Below are 25,517 nucleotides of genomic sequence, written 5' to 3'. Positions count from 1 at the left end.
GTGACAATGACTAGTCAAGTTCAAATAGGACATATTAAGAACCAGGGTAGAGACTACCAGAGTTTTTAGAAAATTACATGTGATCTTGCAGAGATACAAGATGTCAGAGGTAAATCCTGTTAGTAGTGCTTCTTGCTGTGAAATCCTAATGAGAATGTTTATTGTTAACAATTTTTTAAATTAAGTATTCCACTAAAAAAAAAAAAGGCATGAGCAGTGATGAAAGTCAATGGATTGCTCTGATCCTGTACTATATTGAGAAATACAATAGGGCAAATTATGCTGGGCTCGTTTCATTTTTGAAATGGTTCAGAAATCCTTGAACTTAAAGTAAGTACATCAAAATGTTCCATTATCTTAATTATCAGTGGTCATGCTTTTTCAGGAATGTCTTTCATTTCAGAGACGGCAGCTGCTTACTCAGCATTAGCAAATGTTAAGGGACACATCTGTGCTAACCCACTATAAGTTAGTCTTCATGGATAATTGAAATCCACAGTTTTTCCAACTCTCTTTCATCTTTGAGGTAATCAGGAGGTACTATCAATGAATTCATTTATCTCCTAGCCAATCATGTATTTTCCCATTGCTTCAAATCAGTAACTCTGATTGATACAGTTTTTATCTTTGTAAGCTCTCCTAGCCACCTTTTTGCAGGGCCACGATGGCATAAAGAGGGCACCATTTTGGGAGTCAGGGCATTTGGGTCCATGTCTGAACCATAAAGCATACTGGGGACCTCTGACAAGTCACTTTACCTTGATATATTGTTTCCTTCATCTGTAAAATGAAAGCGTTGGATTAGACAAACTACATTTTCTTCTACTTTTACCATTCATTGTGTCTGAAATGGGAAAGAAAAGAAAAGAGGAAAGAAAAGGAAAGAAAGGAAAGAAGGAAGAAGAAGGGAGGAAAGAAAGAAAAAGAATAAAAAAGAAAGAGCAGGAGAAGAGAACAAAAGGGCTAGATAGGCCATGTTACAGATATTTAATGCCTGCATAGTTGGTAGTTAGCAGCATCAGAGAAACCAAACCCTGCCTGCTGGAGTCCTTTTTTAATTATTATTATTGTTTATTTTTGCGACAGAGAGACAGAGTGCAAACAGGGAGGGGCAGAGAGAGAGGGAGACACAGAATCCAAAGCAGGCTCCAGGCTCCGAGCTGTCAGCAAAAACCCAATGCGAGGCTTGAACTCACAAACCGTGAGATAATGACCTGAGCTGAAGTCAGATGCCCAACCAACCAAGTCAGATGAGCCACCCAGGCACCCCTGGAATCATTTTAACCTGGAGTGACAGCATTCACCTCCTTGCTAGGACAAGATCTTACTTCATATCAAATAATACAGTTCCTTTAAAAGCTAAGTTTGAATTAGTCATAATGCAAGATTTCCAAGGTATAATCAGGATTGGATCACAAGTCATTCGCAAAGTGAATCACTATATCTAACATCTTCCAAGATCATTTTCTATATTAACCCATGAATATTCATCCCTTTTATTGTCCCTTTCTAGACATTAGGTTTTAAAATAAAGATGAACTCACCTTTGCAATTGCACACTGTAGTATAAGGTACAGTTCCGCTAAGGGGCAATTTTTCTAACCATTTAGTGCTCTGGGAAATTGTGCTTATACATATTTATATACAAATGCTCAGTCATTTTACACTGAGAAACCCACCTAGACATTTACCTGGTGAATGTCTCGTGAAATCAGTTTTCCCCATTAGCGGTATTCCTGGCAATCCAACCCAAAATAGAAAGCTCCTTTGCAGAACATGAAGACAGAGGTTAAGGCAGGTGGCATCTAATAGGATCTCAGAATCAGAGCTGTTCTGGAGAAGTCCAAGAGAGAACTTGCCTTGGGCGTTCATGAAGGGGGAACATGGTACATTTCTGTCAATAGCCCTGGAGCTTTTCTATCATGGAGCCCATGAGGATCTTACTGAGAAGTTGTGATGATTAAAAAAAGGCTGAGGATATGGCTTCCTTGATACAGATGACTATAATCCCTTGGGTGCAGTCTGAGACAGGCCTGGCACTTAGTTTTGCTTCACGGCTGGTTATGGGATAGTGAAGCCTCAGTGTAATTGCCCTTAAGATCTGCAGCAAACTGCCCCTACCCCACTGGCAATTATTCTCCTGCTCTTGATGGCAGCGTATGTAACAGAGCACATGCAGTTACACAAATCCAGCAAACATTATCTAGTGCCTGTTCTGCATCAGGCAGTGTGAGGCCCTGTGAGCATTAAGTAAATTATTTGCCGTCATTATCCCTTGAGAGCGTTTAGTTCAATCTGAGTTTCACGGAGGCCTTCCTGGGGCAACTAATGCCTGCAGTGAGCCTTAAAAAAGAAGGAAGAGAAACCTCCCCTAAAGAGACCTAGAAAGAGGAGTCTGGAAAAGCTCCATCTCTAAAGGGAAAGGCAGGCAGGCAGGCCGGTGTGAGCAGAGCATGGGCAGGCACATTTTTTTCTGTAAAGGGCCCCATAGTAAATATTTCACGCTTTGGAGCCCTACAGTACTCAACTCTGTTGCTATAGGGTGAAAGCAGCCATATATGGTTGGGTGTGACAGTGTTCCAATAAAATTTTCTTTTCAAACCAGGCGGCTGGCGATATTTGGCCCAGGGGCCATAGTGCGCCAATCTCTGGGGAAGAGAATCAGTTGCATGCGGGGCAAAGCAAGCATGGTGAGTTTAAGGTCAGGGGCCTGCTATGGCAGAACCCCTTTACCAGGTCAAGCAGGTTGAATTTGTGGGAAGTGAGAGGCAGTTAAGGCCTGAGCTGCCCATATGAAGCCAAAAGCTAAATGGTCTTCGTACCTGAAACGTAGGGAGGAGAGCCGATGCCAAGCAAAGGTGTTGGCGATCTCATCTCTTCTCTCAGAAGGCCCCAGAGTCCTTCCAAGGCCTTGGCCTACACTACTGGCACCGTGGGAGTTTCCGAGCTCAGGCAGGCTCTTCCCGGCATGTGACTATAAGCACCAATCTCTCCACAGGCCTTTGGAGACAAGGGTATAATGAGATTTCTTTGTTTGTTCAAGAACAGGGGAAGGGGGACAGGGGTTCTAGACAATACCAGGGATCTTCTCAACAGAATGCATTTTTTTCACTGGCATAGAGATTGGGGAAATGGCAAGGATTTATGCAAATGTGTTTTCCATTCCATTTCCATTTCCTGTCTCTATTTGCAGACTCCCACTTCATCCATATTTGCTATGAACCCAATTGAGAATAATTTAGCTTGTTCCTTTCATTGTATGACAGTTTGGCTGGCCCCCTGCCACACGTTCAGAATGTACCCTAAGTGGAATAGTGTCTGCACACTTCCTGTGGCTCTGGGTGAGCCAGGAAAATGTAGGGTCGTCAATCCCTAGAGGAGTATCTCAAGGTTAGGTCTGGCTAGGCAAAAGAGAGGTGAATTAATTCTTTTGGTGACCGATTCCTCTTCCTGCAACATAAGCTCTTGCAGGTAGAGGGAGGGAAAAAGGGAAACCGCAAATCTCCCCCAAGAACTTTACACGCCTTCTCATTCCACTGCGGTAAGGTAGTGCCTCTATTTTCTGATGAGGAAGCTGGGCCTTGGAGATGGCTCAGCTATGCTTCACTGAGTCCGCCCGATTATCTTTTCAGTGTTTTTGCTTTTACAGATTAAAACAGTTATTAAATTTATGAGTCAGTATCATGAAGATTGAGATACTATCTAAAGGTTATTGGCATGCAGTTTCCACAGTCTTACTAGAAGTCAACACTGATTCATAGCTTCCCAGGGATCATGAGAATTCAAAGGTTATCTAAGCTAAGCATTAGTATGGAGTGACTGGAGCTTTGCCCAAGCCGGTGGGTATGTAATGGTGAACTCCTCTATTATTGGCCATGTTAAGTGGTGATATGGAAGCAGCCCAAATTATTTGGGGATTTGAAAAATAGAAAAATAGCTAGTAAAGACACCAATTAAAAATGACCCTCTGCGCTGCAGAAGATGGTAGGAGTTTTTAAGGCATGGTGCTTGTGAGTATCTTTGACTGTTCCAAAGCTTGAGATGACTGGGAAGCTAGTAATCAACTTGAAATCTCTGTGCAGTTTCTCAGGGCATTGCCTAAGAAATATTAGCCCTGTGGTTGTAAAAGGCTATTATGGATACCTACCTACCACACAGTCATTAACCTCTAGAGGTGAGAAATGCTGACTCCAGGGTGAATTTTGTCTTTGGAGCCCAAATCTGTGGATCAATAGAAAAAGGAGCATGAGTATAATTGTGAAAGAAACCCTAAAGTACATGGACATCCACAAATAGTGAGGGTTTCCTGGAAGACTAAAGAAGTATTTCACAGAACGTGACTTTAGATCTTGAATTTATACCACTGAAAGAGGACCACTTTCTCCCAAGAGATGGAGGAGATGTTCATAGACAGTTCCTTAAGATAAATGCTTCTGGGGCACCTGGGTGTCTCCATTGGTTAAGCATCCAACTCTTGATTTTAGCTCAGGTCACAATCTCATAGTCTCACAGTCTCCTCTAAAATTAAAAAAAAAAAAAAAAAGATAAAAGCTTCCTCAAATGTCAAGGCAACTCTGACCCTTGTAAATTATTTGGGGGAAAAAAGTGTAATTAGATTCAGTAGTTTTGAAATGAAAACTGGGATAGGTTTGTAAATTTTAACACAATCCTATGCATCAGCTCTAAGTCAAGTCCCTGTGAATACTAATTAAGTCTTTAAAGTATTAATCCTCTTTTTTTTTAAGTGTATTTATTTATTTTGAAAGAGACAGAGCACGAGTAAGGGAGGCACAGAGAGAGAGAGGGAGACAGAATCTCAAGTAGTCTCTGTGCTGTCAGCGTGGATTCCAATGCAGGCAGGGCTCGAACTCACGAAACTGTGAGATCATGGCCTGAGCCAAAATCAAGAGTTGGATGCTTAACCGACTAAGCCACCTCGGCGCCCCATGTATTAATCATCTTTTGAATTCAGTGGGATTGTTAGCTCTGGAAATATTTAGTCACCAAACGAAAAATACTTTACGGCACATTCCAAATATGAGGTCACTTGTTAACCTACTTTTAATCTTAACAATTGCAACTGATGAAAGGATAAGGTCGATGTTAAAAAATGTAAATGATCAACAGAAAAACTGGACATTCTGCTAAACTACAGACGGCACTCTCTTGCTGTGGCTTCAGAGGCTCGGAATACAGGTATGAAAAGCATGGAAGCATGTCATTGTCAAGGTTCTCAGCAGTTTGGGCTTTCCCATGTCCAGGTCCATCCCCTGTCACAACCCAGAGAGCTTTACAGCTCGACTCAGAAGCTGTGGGTGGACCGTGCCCTCTGGCCCAGCCCTTGCTGGACACTCAGATTTGGGTACCCACCCGACTTCTTTTTTGTCATAGTAATTTTAGAGATAAAGTTTAAAAACCACTGTGAAATTACCATGCCTTATTTAAGATAAGGGCAAAGCATGTTGTAGGAAAAAGAAAAAAAAGAATTCAGAGTTGGAATTCTGGAATTTCCAATGTCTGGAACAAGACTCCAATTTAGATAGTTAACTTAGTTCCATCTCACTGGTGGGATTATGGATGACTTTTCTTTTTCATGCTTTTCTACCTTCAACAAATATTACTTTAGTAGTTAGAAAAACATTTTTAAATACTCTCTTTTCAATAAAGCATATAAGAAAACTGAAAGTGTTAAGCATGGAAAGTGTTTAAACTAGCTAACAATTAAAAAGTACAGATTGGGGCACCTGGGTGGCTCAGTCGGTTAAGCGTCTGACTTCGGCTCAAGTCATGAGCTCGCAGTCTGTGAGTTTGAGCCCCGCGTCCGGCTCTGTGGTGACAGCTCAGAGCCTGGAGCCTATTTTGGATTCTGTGTCTCCCCATTTCTCTCTGCCCCTCCCCCACTCATGCTCTGTCTCTCTTGCTCTCAAAAATAAGTAAAACATAAAAAAAAAAATTAAGTACAAATTAAAACAGTGATACTATATCATTAAACTAGTTTAATTAAAGAAAACTAAATCCCAATTTTTGCAAGGCTGTTTAGGACACTTTCAGACATTGCTTCTAACAGTTTAGAAGTTGATAGAAAACTTTTAGAGAAGAATTTGCTGTGAATAAAAATCTTCTTAACATTTGATTAAGTAATTATGACAGAAATTTATTCTAAGGGAAAAATTCAAAAATAAAGAAAATAGGCACAAATCTTGTATTATTTTTAATAGCAAAAAAATGTGGAATAAAACAAAATGTAAAATAACAGATTGGTTCACTGTGACATGTAACTTCATAGAATATTGAGTAGCCATTGAAATACAAATACCATAGAAAATTATCATAACAACGAGTTGGAAAACAAATAAAATATACTTATGAAGTGATTATAATATATAAAAATATGCATACTTGTGGCTAAAATTACAAGAAAACCTAAAGAAATTAAAATAATTTTGTTTGAATCATGATTATGGATAAAATTTTCCAAAAGAATTTTAACATTTTATTTCATAAAGGAAATTTCTTTTAATAAAGTACTCTAACATACAATGTTGTCTTCAGCGATGTGAAGTTATTCAAAATATAGTAGATGATGTGGGACAGGAACAGGGCAACCACCTCTTTCTTTGCATCCCAGATCAGCTAGGGTAGCTTCTTATAACCTGTTAGCATCTGCATTCTGAGGAAAACATAGCAGTAAATGTTCATGATCGAGACTAGACAATGGTTTGTTAGATACGACACTGAGAGCACAAATGGCAAAAGAAACAATAGATAAATGGATCTTCATCAAAAGTAAAAACTGCTGTGCTTTGAAGGATATCACGAATGTAAAGAGACAATCTACACAAAGGGAGAACATATTTGTAAGTCATCTGTCTGACAAGGATATGTATAAGAACATGTAAAGAATTATTACCACTCGACAACAAAAAAACAACGGTATTAAAAATGGGCAAGGACTTGAATGGTCATTTCTCCAAAGAAGATACACAAATGGCCAATAGGCACATGAAAAGACGCTCAACAACATTAGTCATGAGGGAGATGCAAATCAAAGCCACAAAGAGACGTCACTTTATACGTCACTAGAGTGACTGTAATCAAACCAAGGACAATAGCAGGTATCAGTGAGGATGTAGGGAAATCAGAAACCATGTGCATTGTTGGCAGGAATGTAAAATGGTGCAGCCCTGGGGATATGTTTGGTAGCTCCTCAAAAAGTTAAACATGAAGTGACCATAAAACCCAAGAAATTCCACTCCTAGGTATATACTCAAGAGAACTGAAAACATAGGTCACATAAAGACTTGTACAGAAATAGTCATAGCCTCATCATTTGTAACAGCCAAAATGTGGAAACAACCCAAGTGCCCATCAACTGATGAATGGGCAAAGTGTGGCATATTCATACCGTGGAATATTATTCAGTCGTGAAAAAGAATGGAGTGCTGATACACGCTGCACCATGAATGAACATTGAAAAATACTGTCCTAAGTGAAAGAAGCCAGACACAAAACAAAACCACATATGATCCCATTTATATGAAGTATCCAGAATAGGCAAACCCCCAGAAAGAAAGAAGATTAGTGGTTGCCAGGGTATGGGAGGAGGGGTAAGAGGGAGTGACTGGCTCTTGAGTTAAAGATTTCTTTTTGAAATGATAAAAATGTTCTGCAATGAGGTAGTGGCAATGGTTGCACAACATTGTGAATGTACTAAAAAACACGGAATTACATGCTTTAAAATAGTTAAAATGCTGACTTTTATCTCAAAAACAGGTTTTGTAAGAACATGAACACTGCAACTTTTTAAAATTTATTTATAAAGAATTACTCAGTCTCAAAACCAAAGAATTTCCATCTTTGAGTTTTGAATTGGGAAATTACTTCATTTCATCTCACCGTGTCCCCCCTAGCAGCTTTAAATCTGTTGGCTCATAGCTAGGAAAGCAAAAGACTTCCTCCTGCTGCTGGCCTCCAGGATGGCATGTGCCTACGCTCAGACAGTATAATTGTGTCATCCAGAATTTTGAACCTTAAGGGGCACGACACAAAGATTCAGGATCGGTTTGGGGCACATGGGTGGCTCAATTGGTTGAGAGTATGACTTCAAAACAGGTCATGATCTTGCGGTTTGTGAGTTTGAGCCCCACATCTGGCTCGCTGCTGTCAGCTCAGAGCCCACTTTGGATCCTCTGTCCTCCTCTCTCTGCCCCTCCCCGTCTTGCATGCACATGCACACAGGCACGCCGTCTCTCAAAAATAAGTATTTAAAAACAACCACAAAGATTCAGGGTCAGTTTGTAAATTATTCCCAGAAGCCGTGGCAGCATTTAAGAGTTGGCAGGGGCAGCCACCTGTGGAGTCCTGTGGCTTAACCTGGATTCTGGTCCAGCTGTCCAGCTTCCCTGTTTGAATCATTCTACCCACAGGTGAGCAAAATCACCCACCCAAGAATTTCTTTGTATGTCGAGAGAGATGACAGGACACGCTGACCAGTGACTACAAACAAAATTACGTAGTATTCACAAGCAGCTGAGATTCCCAGGAAGGGAAAGCTTAGGCCGGGTTTGCTGAGAAGGTGACCAGGAGGACTGGGGCAAGGATGAGGCCTGGGGCTTTGATGGTGTAAAGGGGGTGGAGCTGGGTTGGGGCGATGCACTGGGCCATGGGTTGAGGCTGCCCTAACTGAGATTCCCGGCTGCTAGCAAAAACATAGAATATTCACAGGTTTTCTTAATGTGGTTGCCCAGATGTAGAGAAGAAGGTTGGGCACCTAAAAGCTGGTAGTGGTCAAACCTCAAAAATGGAGTCCTCTTCTTCATTCCATGCCCCTTTTGTCTTCCTCGTTCTTAGTTGATAGAGCTGAATCTGTGAGATCTCAAAAGAATCTTCCAATGGATTCCTTTTCCTATGAAAGTTCAACTGGACTTGATTTCGGTTGCTTACAGTCAAGGATCTTGACTGATACCAACAGAGCTGGCAATTTTGAAAAACTATCTCATGCCACTTCAGATTGAACAAACAGACAAGCATAAAACTTTTAAGTAAGCACAGAAAAACTGGAAAAATGATTTCCACAAATGCATGTTCTTTCTGCAGCAGCAATTAGAGCCAAGTCTCATGGGTCACAATGTTGGAAGCTATCTTAAGAGGTTATTCAGTTCAGCCTTGGGCACAAGGTTGATGCAGGTGCATAGAATTCTAGAGCTTAAGGAGACCCAAGAGGCTATTCAAACAACACGAGGAAACCTTTCATTTAATGATGAGGAAACTGTCACCAAGAACAAAGTGTTTTCCCAGTCGTATCAAGAGTTAATGAAGGATCAGACAGCAGGCATTCGAACTTGTATCAAGGGACCTTTTTAGCATAGCTGGAAGCTTCTAGGAACTCAATTCAAGAGGCTTTCTCATGCCATGATGCTGGGAAGAACAGTCTCCCTTCACGACCTACAAAGACTTGATCCTATATAAAATCCACAGGGCTCATTTATGTAGGCTGATGTATTGACGAAGTCAAGGCTGTAGGCCAGAGTCAGGAGTGAGTCAGTTTGGCTCATGTTCCACAGCACGGTGTCCCGATGTTGGCTGGCCATGCTGTGGAAATGAGACCTTGTTGGGGCACCTGGGTAAGCATGTGTGAATGGCTCAGTGAGGTTCATGACAAGAGCACAGGGCAGAAGCATGTTCCCAGGAGGACTGAGATGAAAACATGGCATCAGCTTTACAGATAAAGGATATTAAACCCTTGTGTGTGTTTTTTAAGTGTATTTGACAGAAAACAGTGAAAAATTCCATTGCTAAATGTAACAGCCTTGCCCCTTTAGGAAACCTTCACTATCTCTGGGTATTTACCCAGAGGGATTCTTTTACTTGAGGAATAGAACTGTTCTATTCCTCCTGTGCTTCCTACTCCAGACCATGCCTGCCCTTTAAAAGGGAGAAAGGGAACGGTTCAGAGAATATTCATTGCCGTGGCCGGCACCCACTCACCAATCTCTTATTGGTGGGATAAATTTGGAAGGAACCAGGAACACCAAAGAAATGCACATCACCGACTTGGTAAATTCAAAACAATGAAAGATGTCACTCTGGGCTGAACTAATTAAGAATTACGTGGAGAAAGAACAGGTTCTTGCCGAGTGAGGAGGATTTTTATGGAGCGGAGTGTGGGAGGCATCCCGGTATTAGAGGAACCGTTTATAAGCCAAGGCACGGGCTAAAGGGTGTGTGAGGCATCCTACGGAGAACAGAATGAAGAGGAAGGTGCATTCAGGAGAGGAGGAGATGGATTTGGGGGGACGGGGGGGCAGGGGGAAGGCAGGCCATATTGTAGGGACTGTAGTGACAGGCTAAGCAGTGTGGTCTTCCCTCTGTAGGCAGGGGGAACTATTTGGAGCTTTTTGAGCAGGGGAGGAGTGACGATCACAGCCGTATTTAAGGAAGAGGAATCTGACAGTGGTGCGTAGGCTGCACTGGAAATGGGCAGCAGGGAGGCTAGAAATTGCATTCGTTCAAGCAAAAGGGATGAAAAGTGGCCTAACGTCAAAGGGAGGTCTGCATCCTTGACAGGCATGGACAGAGAAGGAGCAGAAGCGACTTTTTTTCTGTCAGGAAGCAGCTCCGGTGTCCCGACCAAGTCCCAGAAGACGTGACTTTGCCTCATACTAAGATAGCAAAGGCCACTGCTGTGCTCAGTGAACCTGGCCCTGTGCACACAGGCGGCCGAGCAAGCCTGATCCAGGAGTGGACAGGCCACTCTGGACCACACAGTGCTCCGTAGCGGTGTGTGCTTAATGAGTCTTTGTTAGATGGCAGGTTCTGATTAAAAATTAAGTGTGTTGGACAGAAAACAGTGAAGAATCCCCCGGGTGCCTTCATCTACCTTGTCCAGTACCTACGCAACCAGATAGGATATGACATCCGTGAAAACTGAGTCTCCTTTGCAGCAAGGTGATGGGATGGGGGTCTCTGCCCTGGGCGCCACTGATCCTGGCCTCCCGATCCACCATTTCCCTACAGATGAGAAGCTGATTGTACGCATCCCTGGGCCACCAGGCTGCAGGACATGTCCTAAAGCCCAGTTTCCTCACCCTACTTCCACCCCACACACTCACACCGTTGGATGGGGCTGGGATGGAAGGGAGACGATGAGAGAGGTTCACATTTTATTGTAAAATCTGGAGCACTTGGGTGACTCAGTTAAGTGTCTGACTTCGGCTCAGGTCATGATCTCGCGGCTCGTGAGTTCGAGCCCCACATCGGGCTCTGTGCTGACATCTCGGAGTCTGGAGCCTGCTTTGGATTTTGTGTGTGGGTCTCTCTCTCTGCCCCACTTCCCCCCTCTCAATAAATAAACATTAAAAAAATTACCATAAAATCTTTTAGCTACACTACATATTGATCTTAAGAATCTGGGTCACCTCCAGTCCACGTTTATTCAGGTCTACTGGTCAAACGATTTTGCCTAAATTAAACAGTCTTCTGAGTCAAACAAGTGGCCTGATGGCTATTTTACAGGACTGACCTAATCATTGGCTCTACTGTCTGTGCAGTTCATATTATGAAAATATAAAGATACTCTCCCTTCCTAAAATCTGTAGGAAGACTTTCTCACAGACCCTGGCATCTTACCACCACATTTTGAATGATAATCTTTTTTTCTTTTCTGTTATTGCCTCCATCCAACACAATTATGTGTAGCTATTTTCCCTTGTCACAGAGCTTTATAATCTCTGATTTGTTTGTCCATAAGCCCAAAAAAGGAAAATAGGTATCAGCCTTGACAAAATCAGTAAGGGAAAAAAACGTGAGATCAGGGGATTGCAAAGACACTTTTGATGCAGGCATGTATGGCCAGCGTATGCCCCAGGCTCAGGAAACAAAACGAGGAGGTCCTAGGTCATTGGATCCCAGACTCCAGAGCAGAAGCAAAGAGACCAGGTGAGCCAGGAGGAAAGACTAAGGTCTGCTCAGCAAATCCTTAGCTCTTGGACAAACAGGTTTCCTGCTTCTCTCCCCCCTTCCTGGCTGTGGAGGGTCCAGAGGAATCCTATGTCTATTGGGGCAAGTTCTCTTCATCAGTGCTTCCTCCCCTCAGCCCACCGCTGAGAAATTCAAGGGTTTATGTGGCAAGAGCATTTCTGGCACGTGCATGGAGCCAGGGGAAATCACTGCCTGCTCAAGTTTGCTGGAATGTTCAAGAGGCTGGTTTCATTTGATTAAAAGCTTTATCCTCCAGGAAAGAAGCCAGGTCAGCGGGGAGCCTGATTACTAGCGGAATTCCACTGGGATGCACAAGACAAGTGAAGGGTTCAGGCTCTAGAGCTATCAAACGCAGCCTCATTTGTCCATAGGGAACTCAGAACCTTTCCAGCCCCAGGCCGCGCTCTGGGCACAGTCCTGTGATCCTGGTGAAAAGCCAAGTAAGAGCAGATGGTTGAGCTAAATTCTCAGCGATCTTTCCTAGGGGCATGGTCAGGAAACATACCAGGCACGTGTCCGAGAAAGAATTGTGCTTGTTTGTCTCTTGGATTTCAGGTCCAGCCTGAAAACATCCTCTGTTCTGCAGGTCAAGCTGGGTGGCAGGGAGAAAGTGCATTTGGACAAGACTCTGCACACTGCCCTGTCCCCAGCAGAGCAGCTCCCTGGATGTCCCCAGAACCGTCCCTGACCTTTGCAAGTCAGCTAAAATTGCCCAGCATTGGAGATTTTCAATTCCAGAGGCTTCACCTCTGCAGCATCCTCCCCAAGATGCCTTCAGACCCCTGGAGGACTTACAGTGTCATAGTCCTCTCTGTTGAACGACATCCTGCCTCCTTACAAGGTTTTGCATCACTTTGCTGAAGACAGAAAATGACTTGTTTTCTTTGGGGGGAAAAGAATAAAACAAAATCCAAAACTTTCAGCCATGAGGAGCACATGTGAGCACAGGAGACTTTAAGAAAGAGCTGGGAGCATCTGGGTGTCTCAGTCGGTTGAGCATCCGACTTTGGCTCAGTTCGTGATCTCATGGTTTGTGAGTTCGAACCCTGCATCAGACTGTCTGCTGTCAGCGTGGAGCCTGTTTCGGATCCTCTGTCCCCCTCTTTCTCTCTGTCCCTCCCCTGCTCATTCTCTCTCTCTCTTGCTCTCTCAAAAATGAATAAACAGTTTATTAAGAAAGAAAAAGAAAGGAAAGAAACAAAGAAAGGAAAAAAGAGAAAAGAAAGAAAGATAAGATAAAAGAAGAGAAAAGATAAAAGAAAAGATAGAAAAGAAAAGAAAGGAAAAGAAAAGAGCGAGCTGGATTCCCAAGAAGAAAGCCACAGTGCACCCAATGTGGCAAGACATCTGAAAAGTCTATAGTCGATGCCGTTGTTCTCTAACCTCATTTCAGGCTACCTGTTGCTAGGCTCTGCTCTCTTGGCCCTTTACTAAAACAGAGCTGACAAATGTCACTTCCGACTGACTGCTCCTCTCTCTTCCTCTCTTCTTTCCTTGGTCTACTCCATCTTCAGGAGAACGAGCACATTTGTTCCTAGGCCCCCAGAGTGTCATTGCCTAACTGAAGTCATAGCCCAGACATTTTTCCAAAGACACAGTTGATTCCTGCTATCCACAGTTGTTAGTTATATTCTATAAAATCACTGTACACTCTGCATTAGGACATGTTGAGCCACCCCTCCCGGGGGAAATGCAGGGTTAAGTTCCTACAAGGTCACATTTTCAACCAGTCAGTGCAGAACTTTATTTTACGTGTCATTCTCTTTAAAGCACCTTATTTAAGAAATTTTGTTGATTCATTAATGATTTATGAACTGATGAACCCATGGCCAACAGCACCATAAGGCAGGCCAGAATGAAATGTATGTAACTCATTTTTTCTGTGAGTCAGAGCTCAGGTTTCTTGGGCTCAGGACCATAGACAAGCACTTCTGCACTATGCTTGGGGGGTATTGTAAAGCAAAATCACCAACAGAAGCACAAAAATGAACCAAAAATTGTAACACCAAATAGATCTCTAAAAGGACAACTTGTTGATGTTTTGAGAGCCCAAAGAAGAAGGCAGAGCGTCACGTTGTTCAGCCTCAGCTGGGAACAAGTAATGTCCAGTGACTTAACTTTTTTCACTGCTCTGCAGATATCTGTGAATGATGGCAGAGGCACCGCAAGCATTGATTTTGTAGTTACAGATTTTAACAAGTAGATGAATTGAAAAATATGGAATGGGCAGGTAATTAGGACCAACTGTATGTCCTTTTCTAAGAAGCTCAGTGGTGCCAACTGGTAACATAACAGTTTTTTCATTTTGTCACACGGCATATGATTTCCTTTGAAAAATTGATTCTACTCTCTGAAGAAGATCTAAAACCAGTGAGTGCCTTAGGAAACCTGATCCATGGGCTCATTCATTCACGTGGTGATCATCAGTCTGGTCTAGTGACAGGGAACTGGTGAAGCTTCCAGACAGGTGGAGAGCAAGGTTTGCCCACAATGAACAGAACCGAGTTCCAAAGTGGGAATGTCACCTGGGAATGTTACATTAGGTGGGGATGTTCCATAGTAGTCTATAGATTTCTAGTTGGTAGATAAGATGACCTCTTAGGTCATGAGTTCATCGTCTGTAGGACATTAACCAGTTTTGTATCAAATCTAGGAATTTTATTTTGGAATTCCTTTATGGCAGACCTGGAGAGTTTTCCCTTCCCTTTCTGCCAGCCTGAGAAGCATTCTTCGGCCCTTTCAGGGTCTCCGGGTATATCCTGCAGATGGTTGCAAACTTCAGGAATGTCCTTCTGCTTCAATTAAAAGACGAGAACTACTATAATGAACTTAGGTGTTTGGTTGAAAATGAGCACCGGTTTCTTCTTCTTGTGAAAAGTTTCCCCTGAGGCTCTGGAATCCGCACCGGGTGAAACGCAGTAAACTCACACTGATGATAGGTTTACTGCAAGACATTTGATGTATTTGGAGCTCCACCAAGGTTCCCAGGTACACGGCCACTAACTGCTTTCACAGCCCCCTCTGTTTGCTTTCAGCCATTAGACATAATTGAAGGATAGAAGGTGGGTGTGGGAGCATGGATGTTATTTTCATCTTAGTTATTTGAACAGCATTTACAAGCCTCAGTCTTTTGTGGTCGCAGAGCATGATTCTTGGCCGTGGAAACCTGACACCAGCTTGTCCTCCAGCAGCCGACCACGGGCATGTGCTGCAGTCGTATTTACAGATGGCGCTTCAGTCACTGAGCTTACACCTTCCTCCGGCGTCACCACCATTCTGACAGAAATGAGTTACATTTGCGCCATTTTGCAGAAGGGTGAGAGGCAACCGCAGCTTGCCAAGTTTGCACATGCAGTGAGAGCAGCATCCAGTCCAAGGTTGGACAACACAGAGCAATGACTGCAGATGTTAATCAAAGTAGAGCTTTTTAATCTATTTGCTTATTTTTAATTTTTTGAGGAAGAGAGCGTGTGAGCAGGGGAGAGGTACAGAGAGAGGGGAACAGAGGAGCCAAAGCGGGCTGTGTGCTGACAGCAGACAGCCCTGTGCGGGGCTCAAACTCACAAACCACGAGCTCATGACCTGAGCTGTAGTCAGACACTTAATCAACTGAGCCACCCCCGCGCCCCTCCAGAGTAGAGCTTTTTAATTTGAGAATTGGTATGTTTGTTTGTTTGCTAAGAAAGATTACTGCAAGCTTAGTGCAACATCAAGACCGTGTCCTCTCAATGTCAGATCAGAGCATTGTTTAACAGTTACCTAGATTACATAACTTTGCAGGGCGATGGGTTTTAAACTTGGCTTGACACTAGAAATACCTGTGGGTCTTCAAAACTACCCTGGCTCCTACTCTCAGGCATTCTGATTTAATGATATGTGGTGTTGTGGTGAGCTGAATAATGCCCCCCACCCAAAGATGTCCACGACCCAGTCCTCAGAACCTGTGAACAGGTTACCTTACATGGTCTAAGAGATTTTGCAGGTGTGATCAAGTTAAGGCCCTTGAGATGGGGAGAGCAGCCTGGATTATTCAGGTGGGCTCAGTGTAATCACAATGCCCTTGCAGTAGAGAGGCAGGACGATCAGACTGGAGAAGATGGAAGCAGAGGTGAGAGAAGAAGAAGATTCTGTGCTGCTGGCTTTGAAGATGGCGGAAGGACCACAAGACGAGCAATGCAAGCAGCCTCTAGAAGCTGGGACAGGCAAACCGTGGATTCGCCCTAGAGCCTCCAGAAGGAGCACAGCCCTGTAAACCCATTTGAGACTTCCGACCTCCAGAATTAGAAAAGAATAAAGTTGTGTTGCTTTAAGTCACTGTATTTGTGGTAATTCTGTACCTTAAGAAATTAATGCAGGACCCACCTGGGGCACCAAGATTTACGGAATCTCCCCAAGTGATTCTAATGTGCAGCCAAGTTTGGGCACCCACTGATCTAATGAAATGTGTCTGTGTTTGGCTTTGCCATTAACTATTTGATTGGAATCAGCCACTACTGTGAGGTTCCATGATACGTAGAAAAGTAGATCCTGGTAGAGACCTACTTTGCAGACAGGTGGAGATTACCTCAGGGTCATGATTTTATGGTGCCATAGGACACTAATCAGTTTTATATCTAATCTAGGAATCTTCATTCCTTTTTTCCCTCCAAATGCCTATAAATATCTAGTTCCTCCAAATGCTTTTGGAACTAACTGTACATTCCTGTTCGCTCTCTCAGTTGTTGAATACATTTTTGACACGTTCATTCTATATTTCTAAGCATGTCGTGCTTTTAACTCTTTGAAAACATACTTTCACAAGTTCAATAATAAGTACCTGTGAGGAAGCAAAAGAAGGACATGAGGATCCCAATTTCCCCTCTTGGAAGAGCCAAGAGTAAGGTTGAAGAGTTAGATCATATAAAGCCACTGTCCCTGAGGCCATGTAGGCTAGAACTGGGATGAACCATCTCCTACAGTCACCTTCCTGGTTCTCAGGAGCTGCCAGGGAGGGCTGACTTCACATCTCCGTTCTGCTGCTTAGTAGCTGTATGATCTTGAGAAGATCTTAAGGTCTCAATTTCTTCATCGGAAAAATTACAATAATCTGCATCATAGCATCATTGAAGGTACTGAGCGAGAAACGGCACACGAAGCATGTATGCCTGGGGAACACTCGTCATAAACTTGACCCAGACAACGGAGCACTGCTGGCTTTCGCACCTCCTTTCCTTACCTCTGGCAGTGCCAATGACAGCAGTGACACCACTGACCCTTGGGGGCAGTGTATAGGTTGTATTTAATATCCCAGAGTGCAAATTTGCTTCCCAGAGGGTCTAATTTTGGCCAGGTAGAAATTTCACTGGAGGAAGAAACTGCCCCCATTTGCCCGTGTGCTCAGGCAGCGTGCAGGGCATTTTAAGCTGATGGCCTACATTTCACACTCGGGGGATGATGCCCTTGTTGGCCTGCCTTTCCTGCGACATTTCTGCCATTCAGGTATTTCCCTCTCACTGATATGCTGGGTCTGGCTTCAAATTACGTGCTGACAGTTAAATGGAAATTAATGGCCTTTGCCTTTCCTCCCATAATTATCTCTCGACATGGCTGCAAGAATGGGCACTGTGTACCGATGAAAAGACTCTGTGACCATAGAGTGAGGAGAATCAGAGGCTCTGTTAGCTTACAGCTCTCCTCTGCTGGGCTCCACGTAACGGACAGCATGTCCATAATATATATACAGGTTCTCATCAAAGCTGAAGACTCCTGTACTTCACAGTGGAGTCTGTGAAACTCTCCCCTGGGCTGCCGAGGTCAAGGTACAGTTACAAAGCCTTGTCCCTGGAACTGGAAGGAAGTCAGACCCAGCAGGGTCAAATGATAAAGAATCTGGAGAGATCGATTTCAGGGATTAAATACCTACTCTGTCAGTTGACCCAAGTGTGAGTCAAGAGAGATAGGAATGGTAACCATGCAAGGAATTTTGAGCAGATAAAGTACCAGATAGGTAAGGTCTCATTTAGGGTCGCCCAGAGGTTATGTCGAAAGTAAGTGAAGCGAGACTACTACTCCATCCATCACTAGATGGGAGAATACAAAAACGAACACTTGACATTACTGAATGTAAATGAGCACAGAAGTCCCTCATTTGGGTAAATTATGTGGATGATCAGATAGTTTCATTTATAAGTATGAAAAATTCACTAATTAATTCAGTTGGTCAGTTACTCAACGAACATCTACCGATAGTCTGCAAATACCAGGCAGTGTGCCAAGTAAAGAGAGGTAAAAAGTACACCCAACCCCCAGGGGTTCATAGTCTACGCACTTAACATGATAGATGCTACCCTGGAGGTATACACCCAGTATGGCGGGCTCATAGGAAGGAGTGATGTCCTGTGAGAAGCTTCTAAAAATTATGATTATCTTATGTAATTTCTCATCTACCCCTCTCTCTATAGTTAAATAGCCCTATTTTCAGACATCCAGAAATAAGCTCTTTATTCTCATTAGAGTAGACTCTTGACAAATGTTGGGCGGTATTTATTTTCCACAGGCAGAATACCACACTGAGAAAATTTTCTCTGCCCCCCCTTGAGAGGTCTGAAGCCCTGCTCAGGTCTTGACCAGGAGCAACTCAAGCCCTGGGGTGTCCCTGAGATGCCGTGAGCTCTGGGAAGCTGAGATACGGTGGGGCTTCCCCACAGCAGGCCGGCGCCCCTCACCGCCCCTCACCTCCAGGCACAGGCCCAGCCAAGGGGTGGCTCCCGGGGACAGAGCACCCTTACGCGTGTGGAAGTGAGCCCTGCACCTCCCATCAGCATCGGTCCCTGAGAGCTGGCCCTCGAGGAGGAAGCCGAGAAAACCCTGAGCTTATGTCTCGGCTGTCAGGAATCAGCAGCTGTTTGTTGTAGCCAGGAGATGCCTTCAAGTGATGAAGCAGAACCACCAGGTAGAATAGATTTGTTTCGTTTCCAGGTAGAGGGTGTATTTGTTTATTATTCGAGGGCATTCAATTCTGCTATGGAAAGTAAGCCCACACAGAAGACAGATGAAACTCACAAGATCTGTTAGGTATTCTACTGGGTTGAATAGTGCCCACCCCCAAAATGTATGTTCACCAGGTCCTTGTAAATGTGACCTTTTTTGGAAATAGGGTATTTGCAGAAACAACGAGTCAAGATAAGGTCCTGCTACATTAGGGTGGGCCCTAAATCCAATGGCTGCTATCCTAGTAAGAGGGCCATGTGAAACACAGGAGACAGAAAAAAAAGGCCATGTGAAGACAGAGACGGGGATTAATATGCCTATTAGCCAAGGGACATCCGGGATTGCCAGCAACCACCAGAAGCTAGGAGATAGGCATGGACCAGGTTCTCTCTCAGAGCCCACAGAAGGAACCACCCCCGCTGAGACCTTGACTTCAGACGTCAGAAATGTGAGAGAATAGATTTCTGTGAGACAGGTCAGATACGTAGAGTTGAGCATGTGCGGATGATGCACGTAGAATATTCGAGAGCTTCTACAGATACATGAGGCACAGTAGGCAGTCAGTACTCATGAAGTCTTAATGTATCCAGTCATTGGTGACACCCTTTCTGCTTCCACCTACTTATTTACCAGCCAACACATGCAGGCAAAAGCCATGACGGCTCAGCAGATAATGGTGAGCTCCAGCTGTGGCCAGGAGTAATTGTCCTGCCACTGTCTGATATAATAATGGTGGGTTGACCCCAGGGACCTTCTACCTCTGTGTCCCTTTGGCTCAAACCTCACCTCTGGTCAACAGGGAGAACTCCAATGGCTGAGAAAGAGGAGGTGGGGAATAGAGAGGGGAAGAGGAAGGGAGGAGGGAGGTGGGGGAGAGAGAGAGAACCTTCAAATATTGTGGGACCCAGGGTTCAGGTAGTGTGGTCCAGCCTTGTGTTTTATCCTGTCTGTTAAGCAACTCTTCTGTTTCTCCTTGCATCTCACTGTGCACTTTAAATTGATTCCATAAACCGTGTATTTAGCACTGTAATTTGGTCATGAGCCTTTCGGTTCCATTGAATTCTGGAACAGCTTGCCCATAGTATTTATAGAGGCAACAAGATAATTACCCATACCACATCAGAGGGATCATTTCCCTGATGGTATTTACTGGAAACTAGTTACTTTTGAGCAAATATTTATTAAAGACCCACTAGGTACCAGGCACTAGCTTAGGCCCCTGGTATGCAGTCATGAGCAAAGCAGACTTGGCCTCTGACCTAGTTAATTGGAGTTCCGCAAAAAGAAAGATAATCAGCATCAAATAATTTAGTGTGATAATTTCCCTGACCGTGGAAGTGCCCAGCACAACAGAGCACATGGGAGAAGCATATACCCCAGTCTAGAGCAGAGGTGGAACACTTCCTGGAGGAAGGGTGTTCTACTGAGACCAGAAGAGCAGATAAACAGTAGGGGGTATGGAAGAGTGTTCTAGGCAGAAGGAATAGAATGAGCAGAGGCCCATAGGTAGAAAGTGGAAGGGGAACTCTAGTGTATTTCCTTCTATCTACTCCAAGAATTGCTTCTGGAACATACTTTTGGTCTAATGAGCCCTGTTAGATTTCCTACATAGCACCTAGTATTTGTGTCTTTGCTACTGAAGTAGTAGTATATTCTAAATTCAGCTCCCACCCCCTCACACATTTTTTTTTTAATGTTTAAAAATATCTATTTTTGAGAGAGAAAGCAGGAGGGGGGGGGGGAGAGAGAGAGAGAGAAAGAGAGAGAGAGAGAAAGAATGAATGAGAATCTGAAGCAGGCTCCAGATTGGGACTCAAACCCACAGAACACGAGGTTATGCCATAGTGGGATGCCTAACCAACTGAGCCACCCAGGTGCTCCCCCATCACACATTTTTTAGGACTAATATTTCCAGCTGCTTTAGTGTTAATAAAATATGAAACTTGTTTACAACTATGGAGAGTCAAATACATTATCCAGTTCTCAGGCCCCTGTGCTCAGAACAAAACCAACCCATAGTCCTTTGGGTGAGGCCTAAGTCAGCCATCTTTCTTCCTTTCCATATTAGTAACACCATCTCTGGAAAGCCCCTTTCTATGGTCCCTGTCTCAGTTCTCCTAATGTTAAATGCTGTTCATTTCACTTATCCACAGGAGAACATAGTGAAAATGAGAAGAGCAAAGAGCATTTTGAACGTGGAACAGTTTAGTTACTTATGAAGGACTTCACTACTGCAAAGATGGCAAAATGTTGCTTCTTTTCCTCATAGCTCCTCACCCCATCCCCATTTCCTTTTCTAGAGATTGTTAAACAATAGTGGGACTCTCGTGGCTCAGAGCTGTCCAGAACAATGATAATTCAGACAACATTTCAGAGTCCTATCTGAATCCTTCAGCTCTGATTTAACCGATGGATCTTTTCTATACAAGTGTTTCTGAAAAATTAGAAATTGAACTTTATAGATTAAATATTTTAGTTATACCTAATTAGCGTACATGTTCAAAAAAAACCTGAAGTAAATATTTTGACAAAATGAAGAATTCTCTACTTTGCATTTTATTTTTATGATTGACTTACACTATAAAGAGGAATCTAGTTATGTTGGTAAATTATTTGTGTGAGAATATTTTGCAAATGTAAAAAACTAGTCAGTCCAACTATTTAGGCAGTATTTAGTTATCTTTTGCTAACAAATTACCCTAAAACCTAGCAGCTTAACAACTCAGGAGGGGTGAAAGGAGAAGATATATATATATATATATATATATATATATATATATATATCAACAAACATTGTAATTCATAGATTCTGAGGGCCAAGATTCTTAGCTGGATGGTGCTGGTTGGGATCTCTCATGAAGTTTCCCTCAAGCTACATGCTAGAGCTGCAGTTGTTGGAGGCTTAACGGGGCCTAGAAGATCCACTTCCAAGTTCACTCCCACAGTTGTTGGCAAGAGGCTTCAGTTCCCTTCCTATGTGAGACCCTATGGGGCTATTCACAACGTGGCTTCCCTCAGAGGGATATTTACATGAGGAAGAAAACAAGAAAGACAGAAGCCAAGATATTTTATAACCTAACCTCAGATATGATATTCCATTACTTCTCTATATTCAACCAACCCTGACACAGCATGGATACAGTGGCACTAGCCAAGAGGTGTGATAACCAGGAAGCAGGGATCACTGGGGGCCATCTTGGAGGATGGCTGCCACACAAAGCAAGTTAAACGGATGGTTCTTTCCCAGTTCTTGACCTGTGATTTTTTTATATGTTTATATTAAGATTAATAAACCAGTTTTCCCAGTGGGGGTCTCCAGTTAGCCATAGAATCAGAGCCATCAATTTGAGACAAAAAGCTACATTAGATCAACTAATATAGAAATATGTTCAATTGAAATATTTAGTCAAGGCTCTTAAGAAAAGTATCCAATACCAAAATTAGTTGTGAGACAGAGAAGCATCTGTTTTTTAAAGGAAGCATCTGGCAACTGGTCATACAAGTCTTGAGCTTCTCACCCAAGGGCTATTCCCTCCAGTCAGGGGTATGAAAAGGTCAAGAGGGACATCAGAAAGAACATGTAAGGCGGGTGTATTGGAGAGAGTAATTTATTGCTGAGTCCTATCTAAAGGAGATGAGCGACGGTCAGTTCGATAGGGTTGTTTTGAGCGTGAAATGTGTTCTCCATGGCTAGAGAGCAAAATGGCTGATCAGAGTTAGTTTCAGATATCTGTAAGTGCCGAGAGGGTAAGCTCTCTAAGACCAGTATCAATTGAGCAAGAACATTCCAGGGTCCCTTGCCCTCTCCCTGCCCAGATTGTGGTTGGCAAGCTGGGGCATGGGGCCACAGGGGAGACCGTCCCCAGACAGGAAAACAAGAGGAGACCTGTTCATGCTGTGCTCCAGCAGGTAGCCAGCTCCCAGTAGGTCCTAGCTGGGGAGGCGAGGTTTAATGTTGACTCAAATTTGATGTTTATTACCTAGGACTAGACATGTTAAATTATTGTTATGCTGCGTGTCTTTCAGTGTCTTTCTCTGACAGAACAAGTCAGTGGGGTAGTCAAGTTTTTGTTCTGGAGGCAGGGTCATCATGGGACAGTAGAGCCAACATAAAGTTATTTATGTAATTATATCCCACGATGTCTTTCTTGTTCAGTTTACAGGTTTCACTAACAATTGCCTCTGTGTTTGAAATTAGGATCATTTTAAGTACGAGGCTTTTGACTTCTCTCTAGGGGAGTTGCAGCTAGCATAGACTGATTTGTCATAGGTGACAGCTTGACAGAAAAGTGAACTAGACAATAAATGGAGCCCAGTGTCTGATTGTCACATGCCTGTGGGATTGAGGCCCTGATGTCCATGTTTTCTCAAGGCCTGATGGTGGGTCCTTACCTGATTCGAGGTCCATTCATTAGTTTATCCAATCATTTATTCATTCAGTTACCTTTCTCGGAACTCCTACCACATGCTACAATCCTCCTTTCCAGTCCTCAGGAGCACGGGCTTCCCATCTTTTGCATCCAGTTCGTGTACCTGTCTCCAAGACTTCTCCAAGTTAATCAGCTGCTCTGAGCCAGGTGGAAGGCTTCCTGTAAGAATTTGGGGGTTCCTGGGTGGCTCAGTCAGTTAAGCATCTGACTTTGGCTCAGGTCATGATCTCACACTTCACGAGTTTGAGCCCCACTTCGGGCTCTGTGCTGACAGCTCAGAGACTAGAGCCTGCTTCGGATTCTGTGTCTCCCTCTCTCTCTCTACCCCTCCCCCACTCGTGCTCTGTCTCTCTCTCAAAAATAAATAAACAATAAAATAATAAAAGAAAAAGAAACATTTGGATAGGGTTTGGAGGAAGTGTTATTTGTAAATGTGATATGGCACAGGGTCCTCAGAGGTTTCTGACACTTTTCTGTCATATATATAGCATATGTATATATTATTTAATATATGCATATATGCAGATCATATCTTTATATTTACATATATGTATAGATAATTCTTAGCACATTTAGAAACATGCTCCCTAGTTTTATCCCCTAAGAAAGTCATCCTGACTTTTTGCAGCCCAACCTCATCACAATCCCTAGACCTCATTATCCTCCTTGGTGAGTACCAGGGAGGCTGGATCATTGAACAGCTAGGTAAACTATTGCCTTCTTCTGTATAGAACATTTTATTTTATTTTTTTTTTATTTTTTTTTAACGTTTATTTATTTTTGAGACAGAGACAGAGCATGAACAGGGGAGGAGCAGAGAGAGAGGAAGACACAGAATCTGAGACAGGCTCCAGGCTCTGAGCTGTCACCACAGAGCCCGACACGGGGCTTGAACTCACGGACCGTGAGATCATGACCTGAGCCAAAGTCGGATGCTTAACCAACCAAGCCACCCAGGCGCCCCAGTATAGAACATTTTAAATAATACTATGGGTTAAGCCTTTTTTTAGGAAGCTCTCTCCCTTCACTAAAAACTGTCTTTTTCGTATGCAAGTAATATTTACATAATATGGTATTTATATTTATACAATATAACATCTTGGTATTTAATATATCTGAAATTAGTGTGGATGTATAATGACAGAAATGCATCGAATCATCATTTCAGACAAATGGATAGCCCAGTTTTCCAATAACGCATATTGAAAAGTTCACACCTGCCCCACTAAATTGAAAGAAAATCTTTAACAAATACTTAATTTGCATGGCTCTGTTTCTCAGTTCTGCTTGGCTCTATTTGTGCTGGTATAAATCTGTTTGAATTACTATAGCATCAGAGTGCATTTTGCTATCTGTTAGCTAGCTACTCACTCAGTGTTCCCTGAACAGCCTCATTGCCTGATCTCCTCCCTTCACCAGAATGCCTGCGTCTTCTCTCCAAGTCACCCGTCCTTGACATCCAGTTCAACAGGGGACAGCTGGCCTAGCAGCACGTGTGAGTGGAAAACACCAAGGGTTTTTTGGTTGATCCCACCTTGCTACTTTCTTACGATGCAGTGTCGTGGCTGAGACCTGGGGCAACACTGGGCTGTATGAATAGTGAATCATGTTCAGGAAATGGTCACGTAAGGTCACAGGATCTTTGACTGGAATGCACCTGGAGTGCTGGGCAGAGGACTCGGCACCGCCTTTGGGCGGGAACATTCCCTGACTAGCATGCAGCCCTCGGACTGTGTGGGGAAGAGGGAAAGGTGGTTGGTCTGCAGAGGAGAGGATCCCAGGGCTACTGGTGGTTGTCTTCAAAGCTGGACAAAACTTTCTTCTGTCTGGAAAGGAAAACAAAGAAAGAGGAAGTTAAAGAAAGCCAGATCTCAACTCACTGTTGAGAAAAATAAAGGCAATACAAAGGGTTGATCTGTGAGGTAATGGATACTTGTCTCGGATATTTGAAAAGAAGTTGTACGCTGTGGAAAGGATTTCTGTTTGGGAAGGAAGATAAACTGGATGCTTCTGTTGGAATTTTCCATCTCCCTAAGTTTCCTTTCCCTTTGTTGAAACTTCCCAGCTCACAGGGCCTGAACCCTCTTCCCAGCAGATATGGAGCTTCTAGCCTATACCATGTCTTGCAACATTCCCTGA

The sequence above is a fragment of the Panthera uncia genome, chromosome B1 (genome assembly GCF_023721935.1).
Source record: "Panthera uncia isolate 11264 chromosome B1, Puncia_PCG_1.0, whole genome shotgun sequence".
NCBI classification, from domain to species: Eukaryota; Metazoa; Chordata; class Mammalia; order Carnivora; family Felidae; genus Panthera; species Panthera uncia.
Note: the sequence above shows the minus strand (reverse complement) of the source record.